Source organism: Neophocaena asiaeorientalis, unplaced genomic scaffold (genome assembly GCF_003031525.2).
Source record: "Neophocaena asiaeorientalis asiaeorientalis breed wild unplaced genomic scaffold, Neophocaena_asiaeorientalis_V1.1 scaffold1, whole genome shotgun sequence".
Classification (NCBI taxonomy): Eukaryota; Metazoa; Chordata; class Mammalia; order Artiodactyla; family Phocoenidae; genus Neophocaena; species Neophocaena asiaeorientalis.
The window spans coordinates 1,742,168-1,756,537 of record NW_020171981.1 but is presented as its reverse complement, the minus strand read 5'-3'; positions in this window follow the sequence as shown (position 1 = coordinate 1,756,537).

The following is a 14,370-nucleotide window of genomic DNA, read 5'->3' as shown; positions in this document are numbered from 1 at the left end:
CTTTGGAGGAAGAGTCCACCTACAGGCTGGGAAGAGGGGGTGCCTGTCTGGATGTTCCCTAATGTCCCTAGAGATGGGCCAGAAGCTGTGCCTCTAGTTGGCAAGGTATCAGGGAGGAACCCACCTCTGATGTCCCGCTTTTATTTTTTTGCCGTACGCGGGCCTCTCACTGTTGTGGCCTCTCCCGTTGCGGAGCCCAGGCTCCGGACGCGCAGGCTCAGCGGCCATGGCTCACTGGGCCCAGCCGCTCCGTGGCATGTGGGATCTTCCCAGACCGGGGCACGAACCCGCGTCCTCTGCATCGGCGGACTCTCAACCACTGGGCCACCAGGGAAACCCCCTGATGTCCCACTTTTTAACTTCTGGGGAAAGATGTGATCTCCGGTTCCTCCCGAAAAGATCAGGTGCCCTCGAAGACATTTCTGTCTTAAGCTATGAACAGCAGCAGGTCTCCGTCTCCCAGAAGAGGTGGTTCTGTAGCGGAAGAAACCTTGCCCTCTGGCCTCCGCTTGATTTCAACCCCAGCCCAAGGCGCTGGCAGGAGAAGCTAATTGGGTGCAAGGGGCCTGGGTGAAGGCTGTCTGAAGACTGGCGAAAGGAGAGAGCCAGCTCTTTTTTAAAAAAGCTCTAATTGAGTTCTGAATCAGCCTGGCTCCCTTTGATCCCTCCTCTGTTTCCCACACTGCCTGAAAGAGCTAGATCAGCACTTTATAACAAGGGTGCCTCTTCTCAAGCTGAAGGCGAAGCCAGAGTAGGACTTGGCCCCAGGGTGTAGGGGTTTCCGGCCCCGATCCCGCTGACTTCACTGCCTGCTGCTTGCCCTAAATTCCCCCACCTCCACCCTCTCAGCCCCACACTCCTTTCTTTCCTCCCTGCTCGCTCCCAGTGGCAAAAAGGGAGTCTTGCTTCAACCTTATTTTCAGCTGGTAGCTTGGCCTTTGGTGCAGTGCCCCCCACCCCAGAGTCAGCTGCAAGGTCAGGCTAGGGCAGCCCCTCCAGCCTGGGCCTGTTGAAGCTGTGGGTTCACAGTATGGGGTCGGGGGGGGGGGGGGGGGAAAAAGCTGGAGTTAATGAAGACCAGCTGTAGCCTGGGTTCTGCCCACAGTTAGCTGCAGGCCATCCTTTGGTGGTGGTTGGAGGGATGGAGGTGTGTGACCTCCATCCCTGGGCACAAGGATATCCTGTGGCAGCTGAGGCTTGTGCTGCTCTGTGAGCGTGGCTTTATCCTTAGGTTGTAAGAGAGTAGTCTGTTTCCCTCTTCCTCTACTCCTCCCCTCCCCAAATGACACTCAGCCCTTATTGAGCTTTATAACTGTAGTGGTGGCCCAGCTGAGATTTGAATATCTCCAGGCTCTTCTGTAAACACTCATTAACTGCCTGGGAAGAACCGAGAGCCCTGTTTAACAGCTGGGAGAGAACTGAGGCAGATTAGGGTGAAAGGCTTGACCTGAGCTCACCCCATGGACTCCACCCCGGGGCCCTCCAAACTTCCCATCCAGCTCCTTTCCCCAGTTCCTGCCTCTTCTAGGAAGAAGCCATGCCCTCTCCCTTCCCTCGACTCTGTCCCTGACTTCCCCTGGCCCTTCACCCCATGACATTTTCCCTGCCCTGGTGCTGGAGATATGTGCAACTCTCCTTGCAAAATGTTCTCCCCCCAGCCCTCTGCAGCTTTCCCATCCACCTTTCCGTGGCCCACCTGGCCCACCAACCCTGAGTTCTCCCTCTGGAGAAGGTGGGCTATCCTAAACGGGGTCTGTAACCTTGAAGTTGATCTAATTGTGCATAAGAGGCCCTCTGCCCCTCTATATTTATCCTAAGTCGTACCTGGGAAAATACTCTTTCTTTTACGTATTCATTCTAGTAAAGTCTCAGGATCCTATTAAGGGCTGGGTAGGGGCCCGAGTTGACCCCTAGGTTCTGCATCCCCTTCGTTCACTGACAATTGCCATTTCTGCTAATGGATGTAACCCAAATTCCCCCAGCCCCACCTGCTTATACTCTCACCTGGCTCTGTATATCTGTACACACTCCCAGATCTAAGGATCTAGAACTGCCAGTTTCCAACTGCTATCCAAGTCATACTGCTCTTTTTACTTGCTGGAAATCAGGACTTTTACTTCCCACTTGGCATGGCCTTCTAGGCAGTTAGGAATAGTGGGGGAGAGAAGGGGAGACTGTGCTCTGTCTAGGAGGGGGAGGGTAGAAGTGAGCTCCCATCCAAAGTGAACTCCCCCTTCCCCAAATTCTCGATAGCCAAGCTACTTGGGAGTGATTAGGAAAGCGATCTTAACCCCAGCTTCAGTCCCAAAGCCCAAATTCATCTGGTCAGGGCAGGCAGAAGAAATGTCGTCTTCTCCTGTCCCATAATATCCTCAGCTAAAATCAGCCATGTGCTGTGTATTTGACACTGGGGACTCTTGCTGTCCCAGCCCATGACTCAGACCTCGTCTTTCTACAGTGAGTTCTTTCTGCCCCATCAATTCAGCTCTGCATCCGCTGACCCAGTCAGGGACGGTGGGAGAGGGTGGGGAGAGCCTCCTGGTTGGAGAGTGGGCTTTAGGACCCAACGGGAACCCGTGCCTCTTGCAGCAGCCTAACCCAGAAGCAGGGGGGAATCCTGAATCGAGCTGAGAGGGCTTCCCCAGTTCTCCTGGGAACCCCATCGCCCCCCGCCGGCACGCACCTGAGCAGGTAGGACCACGCACACCCCTTCCCAATTCTCCCTCGGCCGCCTTCCGCCTGGCCTCTCCGCTTCTGATCTGGTCTTTTCCCTCTCGGCAGTTCAGGCTTTCCCCATGCCTCCTCCCCCACTGCTCGCTGTAGTCCAGGGAGGTGGGAGCCTGGGAGCTGAAGGGTGTCTGGAAGCTCAGAGCCCCTGCGCCCTCCCGCGCCCTTGCTGCACGCCCCTCGAGGCATTCCCGTTCTCTATCTAAGAATGGCAAGTGGGGGGAAGGTCTGCCCGGGCCCCAGCCCCTGCACCCTCCTTTGCAGTATTGCCTAATCCCCCTTCCCCCACCTCACCTCGAGGGGAGAATTGGCAGAGCTGGGGTAACAGAGAGCCGGACAGGGAGCCGGACGGGGACCCGAGACTCCCTGGGAGATTTCTCTCTTGCTTCCTCTCTGCCCCCCCAGCCCTAAGAGCTCAGGACTTTGCCCCCCACTCCCTACTCACCTTGTAGAACCAGTGCCCCCTTCCAGGCTCATTGCACATTTGAGTGGCCAAAGGCTTTGCTGGAGGGTTAGTGGAGGTTGTGAACAATTCTGTGTGTGTGTGTGTGTGTGTGTGTGTGTGTCCTTTTTCTCTGGGGAAAGTTCCTTCAGGTTAAAGAGCTGTCTTTCCCATCCCTGCCAACACCTATGAAAAGCGCCCCCCCACCCCCGCACTGTGTGTGTGTGTGTGTGTGTGTGTGTGTGTGTGTGTGTGTGTACCATATGGTTGTAAGATCTATAATCTTAGGATGGAGGTGACTGGGTGCCTTGAGACATCCCAGAGTGTGGCCCAGGCCAGAACAGACTCAGCCCAGATGGCTGGGGAAGGGGGTGTGGACCAGATCAGGGAGGCCGCCCAGCCATGCCAGCTCCCTGGGCTCCTTGGCTTTCAGAGCTCAGGCTCCTGGTGTTACCCCAAAGCTTCTGCCCTCCTGCAGGCTCTCTGGGAGAGGGTTGGATGATAGCTACTGTTTACACTGACTTGTTTGTCCCTCTCATTGGGGGCTGAGAGGCCTTGTTCTCTGAAGATCTAGGGCATCTCCTTCTGGCTTGGTGGGTTTGCAGGAGGGGTGTATGGCTTGTCGGGGTAACCGTGTTTGTAAGTGTGGGTGTCGCCTCTGGGCGTAGCAGACTGGGGTGGGGAGCAATGGAAGAGACGGGTCACGTTTTGAGGGAACCCCTCTAGCTCTCTGTGTGGTAGGTGAGTGGCACATCCCTATCTGGTAACTCTGTCTGGGTGTGGGGTGTGTTCTGTGTCCCTCCATGACTCCCCAGATCCCCGAAGGGTTGGTTTTAGAGGAAAACTTGGATAATAGCGTGACTTCATTCTGCTCTTGACCCAGGAAGGAAAGTAAATTCTGAGTGTGAGGTATGAGCGGTGCACTGAGAATCAGGCCTGAATGTGAGACTCAGCTCGCTCTTTTAACTATGTGCATTCATACAGCTCTCTAAGCCTCTGGTTTCTTCATTTATAAAAATGGCTATAGTAACAAGACCCGCTTGCCTAATAGAGATACGGCCATAAAGACCTCATAAAGCAATGTATCCTACAGCCCAGTGCAAATGGTAGTAATAGCGCCAGGGGCGGGGGGGGCGGGGGGGGTTTCTAGGATGGGATTCTCTTTCTAATCTAGGTCATCTCTCCGTCTTCAGCTCCCTTCCCCCATCCTTGCCCATCTGGGGGATGGAGGAAGCAGACAGGGTTTTTGCCCCAGGGGCTGCAGAATTCCCCTAATGTAGGTTGTAGCTGGCCCCCAGCTCTTTTCCTCTGGGGCTCTACACCTTCTCCCCTGAGCCCCATCTCCACCTTCCTCCTGTCATTCCTGTTCAGCGTCCTTGTGCCTGTCTCTCCCCTGCCCAGTGGCCTCCTTGTCCGGCTCACTGGGCAGGAGCCCTAATCCGATTCGACAGCTGAGATATGTGTGGCGGCTGAGAGCAGGCAGGAGGGAAGCCAGTGGGAGGATGGTATGAGGGCTGCCCCTGGCACTGCCCAGGCCTCCTAGGCACCACCTTGGGCCTGCTGACTCCTAGCTTGGCTTGGCCCCAGGGAAGGGGTGCCAGGGGAAGCTCAGGAATGAACAGGCTGGGATCTGGAGATAAGGGAACTGGAGAACGCACCTAGGACCCCAGGACCTCTTTGATATTTAGTGCCCTTAACCTCAGCATTTCGGACTTTGACCGGGAGGAGAGGAGAGTAGGTGAGAGACCGGCTGGCCCGGCCCCCTGCCCATCCCCAGGGCTCTGCTTTCTTCTCTCTTCTTGTTCAGAAATGTGTTTGCTTGCCCCATCCAGCCCCTCTGGCCAGTTCCTCCTTAAGGGCCACATCTGGGAGCTGCTGGGGCACCATGTGTCTGCCTCACTCTGGGCTGTTTTCTCCACTCCAAGGTATTTCTCTCATTCACTCTCTGGGCCGGGCGCCAGGACTCCTGGGTTTCCCGCCTGCCTCATGGTGCAGGGCTGCTCTGCAGGCCTCCAGAGAATCGCTAAGCTGGTTTCCTTCCTCCTGCGTGGGGAGGGCCTTCTCCCAGGGCTGGGAGGTGTCAGAAATCCTAGGTGGGTTAGGGGTGGGGGCACTGTAGCCCCTGGTGCCCCAGCACCCCGGCCCCTCCCTCCTAACCTCTGACTCAGCTTCAGGGCAGCATCTGCCCAGCCGGGCAGGCATGGCCTCTTCTTGCCTCCAGGCTTCCATCTTTCCGTGTGGGAGCCAAGATCTAGCCTCTTGAGCTTTTTTCCCATGGTATCTGGGGGGGGGGGCTACCGAAACCCCTCTGTCTGCACCCACACGTTTGGGGGGGCAGGGGATTAGTGTAATTGAGGCTGGGGCACTATTTTTTCTTCCTTCCAGCTGGGCCAGGATGAAGAAAACCAGCACAAACTTCCCCACACCAATTCCCTCTGCCCTCAAAAGACCAGTCAGTGGAGCCAGGCCCTGCCCTTTCGGTGCCCACAATGTGGTTGGCACTGATTTTTCAGAAATTGGGAAGGTTTCCCTCTAGACCGCTGGCCTCCTCTCTCCTCCTCCCGTGGGGTAAGGACAGCTCTCTGATTGTAGGCACTTCTGGGCAGGCCTCCCCCTAGAGAAGGGGTGTGGGATGCCCTCGAGATGGCCAAGTTGGCACTAGCCCCAGGCTGGAGGGCTGGACCTGATTTGGGGCTGGGAGTTTGTGGGGGAGAGCAGGACATGGGCCTCCCTGCCCCCCTCATTTCCTGCTCTTTGGGCAGCTGTGGGCGAGAAAGGCTGCAGGGACTATTTTTAGTTGGTCTGTCCCCTGGCAGGAGGGACGTGCAGAAAAGCACGGGGCAGGCAGAGGGGCTGGCCAAGGTGAGGCTAAGCAGGCGGGTGGGGGAGTGAGGCAGGGCCAGAGGGGCAGCAGACAGAGCAAGGATGCGTGGCGGGCAGGGGTAGAACCTTGAGAGGGGGAGAGGGTCCTGACCTGGTAGATGGGCTGGACTAGGCTCTCTCTGTCCAAATAGACTCAGAACCAGAGGGGCTTTAGAGGTGCCTGGACCATTCCTCCCCCTTACAGAGGGCAAGACTGAGGGCATGTGACTTGCCCTAGGACCTTCAACCAGTCGTTGGCTGCACTGGAACCCCAGCCCAGGCCCCTTGCACTGTTTGTTTTTCTCTTGTCACGGTCTCTCCCCCGACCTGGTTGTGCTCCCTCCCCTCCTGCAGCAAGGGCTGGGTTCCTGGTTTGTTTCCTTCTCTGCTTGTTTACACAGGGTCTCCGGTAAACCCCAGCTGGGTGTGTTTATAAGTCTCCACCATGTGGAGAGAGTCTGTGTCCAGGCTGGAAGGAGGTCAGGGCTGGGGTTTGTTTAGGTGGCCTGTGGCCACAGATGTGAATCAAGGTGCTGGGCAGGTTCCAAAAGTCTCACAGGCTGGCGAGCCGGGAGCTTGGAGACCCCTTTGAGAAGGGGCATCTCGGTCTAACTCCATTTTAGAGACCCAGAGAGGGCTGGGGGTTGTGCCTACAGTCCCAGGATGAGTTAGGGACAGACCAAGGGCTAGGATGCAGCTTTCCAGACTCTCCAGAGCCTTTTGTGAGTGCCCATCCTGCCGTGCCTAGGTCAAGGTGGTCGTTTGCCAATCCCCCTCAACAAAGGAAGGGGGTAGGCATGGGGAGATTGCTATTGGCTTCTGATCACAGTCAGAAGTGAGCCCTTCTGAGGCCTAGAGGCAGAGGCAGCTGGTTGGAGGTGCAGGGTAAGAAAGTTCAGTACAGAAACGTGGTTCCTCAGAGTTCAGCCCCATCCCCAGGGCCACCATGTTGCACAGCTGCAGGGGGCGCCACTCCATAGACCAGGGTATGAATGGCACCCTCTCTCTCCAGTTGTTCAGAGCCCTGCCTGTGTAGCCGCTGATGGTGCTTCTGTCCCCCACCTTCTTTCTTTGAATCAGCTTCAGATGCTGCTGGAAGGAGGTGTCCCAGACAGGCTTGAATCCAACTCCCCCACCTCCCTCCCGCCACTCGATGGCTCCTATTCCCCTGCCACGGTCTCAGTGGGCCACAGATTGGGTGCAGGGGCCCCTCCCCCTTCTCCACTCAGTTTCTATGTCTCTGGGGGGCTTACTTATCATTCACCCCCCATCAGGCAGGCTGCAGTATATGAGAAATCAATAGTGCAAATGGATTGAGGTTGTTCAGCCGGTCGGCTCCTCTTGGGCCCCATCAACTCTCCCAGGACTTGGGGAGTTACTCAGTCCACTTCTGGCTCAACATACGCAGAGATACACACACGTAGTGGTTGTAGCCTGGGCACTGAGCACGGGAATTATTCTTTCTGTCCATTGCTGTCTTCTCTCTCATTCTCTCTCTCCCTCTCTCTCATATACTGGGCTGGTCTTAGCATGACAAATACCCTTGAACATTTATTGTTTTCTAGCTTGGGTGGAGTCCACTGCCAGCCAGAGGTGGGAGGGGAGCAGGTGTGTGAGGCAGGCTGTGCCCAGGGAGGAGGACGAGCTGGGGAAGGGATTGGGTGGCAGCCCACCCCATCAGCCTCTGGTAACTCGATCCCTGCACCCCACCCGCTGAACAACTTCAGCAGCTGCTGGCAGAAGCAGGGCTGGCAGAAGTGTGTATGAGTGCATGTGTGTATTTGGGGGGGGGGCGGGGGGTGGTGAGAGGGGCTGTGGCGGCAGGAGGTGTGGCCAAGACATGTTAAAGGAGACTCACAGCCTGGGTACCACTTGGGTGGCAGGCGGAGGCGGGGCTGGGAGAGTGGGCAGTGAGTGATGGGCAAAGGGCAGGCTTCAGGGGAGAGGCAGGGCAGCCCAGGGGGTCTCACAAAACTTGTCTGCACTGGAGCAGGGCCTGGCGTGGTGGGGGTGAGCAGTGGGGAGGGGGCAGGGGTGGGTAAAGCCATGGCTTGCCCCTGGATGCCTGTAATGCACATAACCATGGAGGACACAGCCTGCCCCTGTCCCCAATCCCTGGGCTGTGCCTGCTGGGTATCACAGTCTCGGTGACTAAGTCACTTCTGTCCTGGGGCTGGCAAGGTGCCAGGCTCAGCTCTTCTCGGTAGGTGAGTCACTGCCCTGGCATCTCCCCCGGATGCAGCTGAGTCACTGGCCATGCCTGCTGGGCAGGTGGGCATCGTGCTCGCGGGTGGGGTTGGGGGCTATGTGTGGAGCCCCCAGCATCTTCTCTGATCTCTCTCTGGCATGCCCTGGCCCCACCCACAACTCTGCAGAGCCAGGCAAGGCTGGTGTTTCTTCCATATGCTCTGCTGAGAGGGTAAAGGAAGAGGGAGCAGGGTACCGCATGGAAATGTATTTCGTTCAGAGTAAATGGGAGGGCGTGTGAGGAGGGGATTGTGGGTTTGAATCTTAGGTCTGCCATTGACAAGCTGTATGACCTTGAGCAAGGCAATTCCCTGGTGGAGCCTCAATTTCCTCATCTGTACAATGGAAGCAGGAGCCCTGCCCTAGATGACCCTCCAGGACCGTGAGAATCAGATGTGCGGAGCCATGAGGGGGCTTTGGGGATGAGCTGGGTGGCTGCGGAGGGGGAGAGGAGTCTGTTGGGGTCGGTTCGGGTTCCAGCAGACACCTCCACCCCACTTGCATCCAGATGGTCAAAGTTTCCCATCCTCTGTTCCGATGATTACCAATGATGCAGGAGTTCCCCACAGGCCATGAAAGGGAGGCCTTGTTTTGGGGGAAGTGTGGGCTCTCCCGGGGTGTTTCACAGCTGTTTTGTATCTCCTTTGTCTGTGTGGGGGGCCTGTCACCGGGCCTGCACCTATCAGGGCTCTCTCAGATTTCCTCTAGTGGGAAGAGGGATCCCTGTCTTGGGTAGCCAGCTGCGCAGGCTCCTCCCCCAGCCCATCTCCTTCTGCCTGCAGCAGGGGAAGGGTAGGCCCCAAGAAGGAGTGTCTTTTTTAAGGAGTGAGGAGCACCTGGGACTGTGGCTTTTCTCCCTCTGCCAGTCTCCTGCTGCCTCCTTCTCCCTCCTGCATGAGGGTCCCTGGAGGGTGGGGGGGTGGGGACACTGGAGTGGGCCCAGCACAGCTGGAGTTCAGCTGGGCAGGGAGGGAGCGCCCTCAAGGTGTGCAGGCTGTATGCTTGTATACCTGGGTGCGGATCTTCTGTGCGTGAGCAACTGCCCCCTGTGGGGAGCAGGTTTGTGGGCGCATGAATCTCTTCCCTCACGTGCCTGTGGGTCTACTGCTCTGTCCAGGAGTGGGCCGCACGCGCGCCCTCTGCTTCATGACCTTGTGCATATGTACAGAGGCCTGTCTTGCATGTGCTTGTTCTGTGTGCATACAGGTGTGCTCTGAATGTGCACGTGCGTGTGCACATGTGCGTGTCCTGGGTGTGCATTTGCACACCTGCATCTCCGTGTGCGCGAGCGTACCTGACCCTCTGTGCTGGCAGGTGTACATGAAGGCCACCCTTCGTGGGAGGCAGTATACCTGTGTTTGTGTACACTTGTATTTCTGTGTCTGTGATCCTTCCCGTCTAGCCTCCGCGGGAAGGAAGACTGGTAGAATGTAGGCCAGGAGGAGCCTGTGCGGGCTTGGGGGTTGGCTGGCACTAAGTCCCCTCCCAGGCTGGTCACTCATCTGGGCGGCGCCCCCTGCTGCGGGCTGGACTCAAGCTAGAACGCCTTTGCGGGGGGAGCTGGGGGGGAAGGGGTTAAGCGTCGGCGTCCACATCTGGGAGCCATTGGCGCATTCCTGCCTGCTGAGCGCATGTTTGCGGATGGATCTGGACGGGACAGGGTGGGAGGGGCTGGGCGGGCGGTTCGCACCGGCGGACGGAAATCCAGACGGGAGCGGGAGACGGCCAGGCCGAGCAGGCGGGAAGGGGCCTGGGGAAGCGTTGCCCGGACGCTCTTCCCCTGTGCCGCCGGACCTCAGGGCACAGCGTCCCGCCGACCCTGCTTGTCCTATCTCACCCAGGCTGGGGCCCCAAAGCTGGAGAGAGACAATCAGATACCACGGTCCTAGATCCGGCTGTGCAACCGGTGCCAGGGTGATCGGGGACTAAACCCGTGTCCACTCCCAGCCTGCGGTTCCTTGTCTATAAAGCGGGGGCCGTCGGGCTGGTGGGTTTGAGAGCTCTGCCAGGCGGGTCAGGGGTGGAGGCCTGGGAGTGTGGCACTTCCCCTTCCAGTGGGAAGTCCTGTGGGGTTACTTGTGGCTACTTCTCTGACCGGGGACGAGGAGGGGGGTGTTCCCTATTGATTCCTCTTTCTCTCCCCCAGTGGACTGCTAGAGGTGGGGAGATGGTCCTCCCAAACGGAGCAGCAGGCAGGGAGGGGGCTTGTGGCTTGGGGATTGGGGTCTCTGCAGAGGGAGAGTAATTCAGATCCTGCCCCGCTGGAACGAGAATGCGAGCTTTCCTGGCTCCTCCAGCCTGGGCCAGGAGAAAGAAGCTTTGGGTCTGAGAGTCCCGTAGCATGTAGGGGTGCTCCTGGGCGCCCCCTACTCGGCTCTTGGAAGATCACAAGAGCCGCTGTCCTTTTTGGTGGAGGGTTCTGGGGTTTGCTGAAGGGTTGGGTTGGGCCAGAGTTCCTCCGACCCACTTGAGCTGGAAACGTGTTTGGGGGAGACGAGGTGAGCAGGTGTACTTGAGGGCGGTCTACCTGCTTTTGCACTCCTTTTTTGCCAGTGAGAAAATTAGGATTTAGAGAGAGGAAGCGACTTGCTCAAGGTCACACAGCTCTCATTTTCAAGGGGTTGCTGGAGGAGGATTATAATTATGGGAGTCAGGGGCTTGACAGATAGGGCCGGCGTCACTGTATTCGCTTCCATATTACGTCGCAGTCCCTCTAACCCCGGTTTAGGTGTGAGGGGTGTGTGCGTATGATCCTTGCCCCTGTGAGTGTGGGTGTGTCGTTGGAGGGAAGGGAGTGTGATACCGCACACTGCAGTCCTTTCTCTACCGAGCCCTCCTTCCATTTTTTGCGCAGAACTCCCCCTTCTCGCTCTGAATGTCTCCTTTTGGGGCAGAGGGAGGGATTCTCCCAGATTCCCACGGTCCAGCCTTCTGCTAGGCGCGGCTCCTTTAAGACTCGCCGTTTCCCGGGTCTGTTAAGGGGAGGGGGGACGTGATACTGTGGGCCCGCCCCTGGTTGGTGATTGGTCGGAGGGCGGACGGGGGCGGGCCCGAGGGTGAGGGCCTCCCAGCTGCTCGGTACCCTCCGCCCCCCGGTCTGGGGCTCCGGGTAAAGTTTCAGCCTCCGCACGTGACTCGCCATGGCCGCTGCTTTCGCCCCGCGCCCCTGAGCCGCGGCCCCCCAAAGCGCTCCTCTCCCTGGACCCCGCAACCCCTGACGCCGAGCGGCTCCAAGGCTCAGGATCAGGGCAGACGCCGTGCTCGCGGGCGACCCGGACGGATTGCTTTCCCCCACTGCGAGGTAACCTCTCCCCCGGGGATTTTAGAGAGCCTCCGGCTCCCGCAGGCATCGCGGCCCCTTGGCCTGCTCCTGAGAGGACCCGTGGGCGGGGACCCGGTGCCGGGCGGGTTCCGACGGGAACCTGGGGTTTGCTAGGCTTCCCAACCCCGCGCCACCGTGCTCAGGGTGGGGGAGCCCCGTCTGTCCGTCTGTCTGCGCCCGTGTCTTCGCGCGAAGCCGTGAGGCGTCTGGGGCCGTCTGCCGCGCGTGTCTCCGGCGCCCGAGCTGTGGCAGAACCGCCGCTGGGAACTCCTGCTCTCTCACTTTTCTCCTCACAAACAAGCAAAACAAAAAGACTTTCAAACCTGTTTGGGGAGAGATCGGATGCCCAACGGACTAGCCCCCTCCTTCTTTCCCTCCTGTTATCTGAGCCGCCCTGTGGTTTGGGGAGAATCAGCCCGGGGGCCCACCCCGACCAGAGGCAGCCGGTTGGGGGGCGGGGCCCATTCAGCTGGTGTCCCCCGTGGAGCACTGGGAGCCGTCAGATTGGGGACGGGAGCCAGTGCAGCCAGGGAGGGATGTCTCTGGGTCGGGTGGCACCATGGAGTCATGGAAGCTTTTGCGGGTGTAGGGAGGAAGGAATAGATTGGTCGTCTTTGCTCTGCTGAGGGTGTCTGGGACCTCGTGCCACCCAGAAGGCGGGGAAGCTGCTAGCCAGATGTGTATGTGGGAGGGGGGCGCTGGAAAACCTGCTTGGCAAAGCCCCTTCTCCTCTCTGGACATTGCCCTATTGTCAGGCTAAGTGAGAAGGAGGCCAGGCCTCCAGTGTGCTAGGCTGAGGATGGGGACTAACTCATGTGGAAATCAGATAAGAAAAGCCCCCTGGTCTTGGAGACACTTTTCCACCATTCATCCTACCTTGGATAGGTTGCCCACGTGCTGGCATGGAGGGGTACCCTTGGCCCCCACTAGTGCCAGCTCCCTCTTCTGTAACCAGATTGCCTTCTACCTGCGAGATGAGTGCACGTGTGTGTGTGTGTGTGTGTGTGTGTGTGTCTTTTCACAGGAACACTCCCCCACTCCCCCACCCCATGCTGCTTACCCCCAACCCTCACTTCTGCTCCTAACTGCCATTCCTCCTCCAGTTTCCTGGTTAGGAGATTCAGGGATATCTCTTGTCCCCTTCCCTGGCTGCAGTGGTCATAGGGCAGGGTTCTGGGGAAGTGGTTCAGTAAGGTTGCCAGGTCTTGCTAGGAAAATGGGCTCAAGCCCCAAACTCTCTTCCAGGGCTTGTGCTTGATGGGGAGGCTGGGCTGGGGAAGCCCCAGGGTGCAGTGGGGGGTGGTTTGGAGCTTTGGGGCTTCCCCTGTGAGGGGTGGAGATGAGTCTGGGGGAGGGAATAAGAGAAAGAGTATTTGGACCTGGAGGAAGAAGAGGGGTAGTTGTGGAATCAGGGAGTTTGTGGCTATGAAAGATGTTGGTGCAGTGGGAGGGGCTAGGACGTCAGTTCTGCCTGGGAGTCTGGGCCATGTCAGTCCTGAGACAGAGCGGTCACTAGGGTCAGACTGGAGTTGACCCTTGGGAGCTGAGGATCCTGGATTGGGAGGGTGTGAATGAGTGCATGTGGTGGTCACCTCAGGACTTTCCCGGCCAGACTGATGAGGGCACTGCAGGTGCAGTGGCAGTTCTGAGCAGACCCTGGGCTTGGAACCGCTTAATCCCGGCCACCTCCTCTTATAGCCCCCAAATCCCCATCCTTCAGGTTGACCCTAAATGCCCCTGCTACCGCTCTGGGAAACCTCTCTGGTCCCCCTCCACCTCCCAGCCATGTGGCAGCCTGGCAGGAAGCTAGCTGTGGGCAGCACCATCCGGATCACCCCCATGCCGCCCTGCTGGGCATAGTCACCCACATGTACCATGACGTGGTTCCTGCCACCATGTCTATTGTGGGGGGAAAGGGCATTGTCTGAGTGGCCCTTAAGGCCTGTTTTGGGGGTACTGACCCAGACTCCAGTTAATTAGCTCCCTTCCCCTAAATCATTTGGTCTTGGAAGCTGGCTCTGCCCTCTGGGAACCCCTCCACCCCCACCCCTGCGCCACTCCTTGCTCAGACTTGAGGGTATTAGGTGGGTTGTCCTCAGAACTATGTGACAGGGCGGGGCCTGCCCCCAGATAAAAACCTCAGTGCCCCATTCCCTGTCCTCTGGGTGGCACGGGCAGGGCAGGACCCAGACTGTGCTGTACGGGTGGGTGTGTTTGGGACTCTGTGGGGTCCATTTAGGAGCTCTGTCTGGGTTTGGGGGTGATGGGCATCTGGGGAAGGTAATCCTATCCCTGTGATGAGTAAATGGGGTAATCTCCACTTGCCCAGCACCCCACACCCTTTCTAGTGGTGGTGGTTTGGGGAGTGTGGGAAGCTGGCAGGGCTCCTGGCAAGATGGCCAGGGTTGTCTTGACTTACTGGGTTTTGGGAAAGGAGTGTGGCAACTGATACCCCAGTTCCCAGGGCTTTGGCTTCATGTCCTCTCTGACGCCTGCTGTCTTTCCTCCCTCTGTTCCCCTTTCCACCCTCTGGCTGCTGTACGGAGCCCACAGGGTTTGTGGGGGGATGTGGGGTGGGAGCGAAGGCCTGGCTCTCCATGTGTGTCCAGGGAGTGTTCTGGGGATGGGCAGGATTGGCTGAGGGAGTCTGGGTGTCCCTGCAGAGTGGGCGGCACTTGGGGACCAGGCCCAGAGTGTGAGAATGTGTCAGTGTCGGTGTGTCTGTCCTGTCTGGCTTGGGCGTGGGCGTCTCTTGCTTCCTCTGGATCTT